Raw genomic sequence first — 4,320 nt, forward strand, 5'->3', positions numbered from 1 at the left:
AGTTTTAATTTAATTTTAACGAATAATTATTTAATTTGCAATTGAATTTCGAACTATCGCCAATAATGTAATAAATGAAAAGACGGTGCACCGAGACGCATTTGGCAAGCGCAGCGAGCGCATGACGGCCAAGGCTATTTTAATCTCTGTATTTCTTCTATTGGTGTTCTACTGATAATACGGACATGATTGTACATTTCATCAAACGTTTTATTTTTAATACAAGATAAACCCGGCAACGCAACTCCAACTCTTCTGATATTGCGTGGGTCCATGGGCGACGGTAGTTGCTTTCCATCAGGCCCGTTTGCTCGTTTGCCCTCTAATTTTATCCCTCCACAATCCAGTCAAAATATCTTAAGACTAACTGTGATGACACTGCGGCGCTGCTTTAAGAGGAGTCCACACCGCCCATTTTTTCCATACAAACGTTGTCCCCTGTTTCCTCCCTGGATAATGCTAGTAGTGTTATAATTTTTTTCCTGAATATCTACGGCCACTAATAAAATGTCCCTATGTTTTCTTTTTTTTTTCATAATTTAATTATTAAATAAGATATGAACGTTCAAAAACCCAAAAATTGGCCAGATTTTCCGCTGCGTTCAAACATCCAGAAAACAGATTTGGCTAGATTATACAAAAAAAATAAAACATAGGAATTAGGAACACAGCTCAGGCCTTTCTTTAATCATTAATGAAAAAGTACTTAAATCGGTTAAGTTTTGGAGAAGGAATCAGGGGACAACGAATCGTTGATTTTCTACAGTTGTCACTATCGCATTCTGCGGTACAGTGGTCTACTACGAAACTGTTTTGAGACTCAAACAATCGGACGAGAATGCCGCGTCCTGCTCTAACGACGTCATTTCACGTTTGTTAGAGTAGGAGGCGGCTTTCTCGTCCGATTTTTTGAGTCTCAAAACAGTTTCATGGTACAAGCCCTGGCTTGAGGTAAGGGAGACAGCTCTAGATATTACACGTACGTTTTTTTTTTCATTTCTCTAGCCCCTGGTGTATCCTCTTAACGCGTATCAGCCGAATCTCAATTATTCACAAGATGTTTTTACAGGCACCTTTAAGCACAATACGAGTATGGCACTTGTGAGCCCTTACAATTTAGTATGCTAGTCATACTAAATTGTAAGTGTGCAAATTTGTAACCTTACAAGAAAACCTTTACTTCTAGGGTTCACTAGCTCTCCAGCTAATACCTAAATTAGGGACACACAGACAAGAAACGCTACCAATGTAAGACAATCAAAACTGTGTTCCCATGACATTTTCTTATATTCCCTTTAGTCTCATCGTGTTAAATATTTGATGTAAATATTTAACATCACTTATAATAATAATTAGATAGTTCATTATTATGCCAACATGCTACTGAACGAATAATGGCAATATAATGTTCGCATAGTGACTTCAACTTTATTGATGCTTATAAACTGTCATTCCTTTGATTAAGACCTTAATACCCTCGATTGAACTGTGACACCAATAATACTGTCGGTCATTTTTCAAACGCATTCCTTGTTTAATTAAAAATCAATTTGCGACAATATTTCTGCAGTATAATGTTGATATATTCAAATAAAATATCTAGGTATCTGGGGGCACGGGAGTGCCCCCGCCGAGATGAGCCAAGCGAGGATAAGACATATTTTGCTCGTAAGTGTGTTATTAAAGAATTAAAACCAGAAAAAGATATCATTAGCATCATTATTATTTTCTATTTATTAATATGTATTATTATGATAGGTAAAAAGTAGAGCCAGTGGTTTACGTAAAAGTTTTCAATTTTTGTCAAATGAAAACAGTATGCAGTTTTTATTAAATCTTTAAAATTTTCATTCGATTACTACGAATAACATAAATTTTTATTTGTATTTCATAACGATGAAAACATACCAATTTTCAGGTAAGACAGATTTTTAAAGCATTAAAAGATTAGTGCATACTTAATTATTATGAATGTATAGAGATGCGCTAAAGATTGATGATCGCGACACTTCTACTACTTAAGAGCCCATATGACCCTAACTTGACTACATACATTAACCTAGATCTCAAAATCTGTAAGGTCTAGAAAACTGATTTTTTGACACAAGTAACTTCAGTTCATAAAGATTAAATGCTCAAGACGAAAACACGATTACTCAAAAAATGCTCGATAGTTTCTTTTTTACAAAAAACCTTGTTTTAGACACATTTTTGCTTGAATCTTCGAAGTTTGCTGTCTTTTCTTTAATATTTTATAATATCTAAAAAGGTATTGATAAAACCTAAATTTGCTCAAAACACTTTTTTCATAATCATTATAGTTCGTCTTTTATTCAAGTAAAACTAACTCGGCGATGATTCCGCGCCGTCCTTTTTCACCTGGCATATGAAAGACGGGCGTGAGTGTGAAGAGAGAAGGACGATGTTTGATTTTTAGAGTCAGGTGAGCTCTTAACTGCGAGATTTAATGAAAATTTAATTAATGAATTTAATGAAATTGAAAGACTGAAATTAGTGATCACGTCATGTAGGTTCATAGTAAAAAAAACTAATCCATTATTACCTTTAAACTAACGACGAAATTTTAGTAGCTTCTTAATCACTAAACAACAAAACTTTCTCCCAAATATTTCACTTCTATACCTCTACAATGTAACCATTTCAACAGATGTTAAGTGAAAACTTTTACATCGCTTACTATAATATAATGTACTATTATTATTTTAGTATTATATTATGTCGTAGCGATAGAGTTGTAACACAATATATCTCCGCATGAAGTTCATACGAAATGCAATACCAAACAATTTATATGCAGGATTATTCCACTGCAAGAGTAATAGCTCTATAAAATGTTATCGTGAAATTGAAATACAGGTCTCAATATAAATCTTAATGAGCAAAAACTTAACGTTAATGAGCATTCCATTGAAATTTTGAAGTGGAATTCCAATCTTTAGATGCTCGTTTCAATTAACATTGATCTAATTTTAAAACTCTACCAAATTATTATTTGGTAGAGTTTCGTTTTTAATTTACCGCTATGATAATTTGCGATGCAACTGCCTGCTCCTAAAACTAAATTCTAGTTAGTAATTACTTCCTAGGCAATGGTGCAACTTAAATGTTTCTGTCACCTCTATTTTTACATATTTTTAAATAAAACACGATGTCCTAAATTATCATATTTTTTATAAATCGAATAAAAACGTCCTCTTTTTGAACTGGATAAGATTGGTCCTGATTTCTGGCCCATCAGTTTGCATTAGTATAAAAAAGTTTGCTATTATATTATGTTATTTTAATGTAAATTATACCTTAGTTCTATCGTAAAATGGACTATTTATACTTTTGTGAAAATATATGCATCTTTTAACGATTACATGATAATTGATAATATATAAATATATTATCAATTATCACGCCTCCTCAATTATATAACGCCTCCGTGGTCTAGTGGTATAGAGCGCGGCTCTTGACTCGGAGGTCGTGGGTTCGAATCCCGCGTAGGAAACATGTTATTTCCAAGTTTGGTTAGGACAGTGCAGGCTGATCACCTGATTGTCTGACAAGTAAGATGATCCATACGTCGGATGGGCAATTAAAAAGTCGGTCCTGCGCCTGTTCTCTCGCCAGTCGTGTTGGTCTTCCGTCCCACTGGGTTATGAGAGTAAAGGAATAGAGAGTGCTTTTGTGTACTGCGCACACACTTGGGCACTATAAAAATACTCCTGCGTAGCTGGCCTGGTTTCAATGAAATCGGCCACCGTCACCGAAACCGGTGTGGGAGCTATTATTATATATAAATAACGCCTCCGTGGTCCAGTGGTTCAGAGCGTGGCTCTTGACTCGGAGGTCGTGGGTTCGATTCCCGCGTTGGAAACATGTTATTTCCAAGTTTGTTTAGGATCATAGAGTAATAAATATGGCTGGTCTATGGTTAGGACAATGCAGGCTGATCACCTGATTTTCTAACAAGTAAGATGATCCATGTGTCGGATGGGCATGTAAAAAGTCGGTCCCGCGCCTGATCTCTCGCCGGTCGTGTCGGTCTTCCGTCCCACTGGGTTATGAGAGTAAAGAAATAGAGTACTCTTGAGTACTGTGCGCACACTTGGGCACTATAAAATTACTCCTGCGTACCTGGCCTGGTTCAAATGAAACCGGCCACCGTCACCGAAACCGGTGTGGGGGGTATTATTATTATTAATATACTAGCTGTTGCCCGCGACTTCGTCTGCGTCAGCAAAATGTGATACCAAAGATCCCCTTTTTTATAAAAAAAGTTAAATATATCCTTCTCCTTTTCGGAAGTCGGTT

The sequence above is a fragment of the Aricia agestis genome, chromosome 2 (genome assembly GCF_905147365.1).
Source record: "Aricia agestis chromosome 2, ilAriAges1.1, whole genome shotgun sequence".
Taxonomy (NCBI): domain Eukaryota; kingdom Metazoa; phylum Arthropoda; class Insecta; order Lepidoptera; family Lycaenidae; genus Aricia; species Aricia agestis.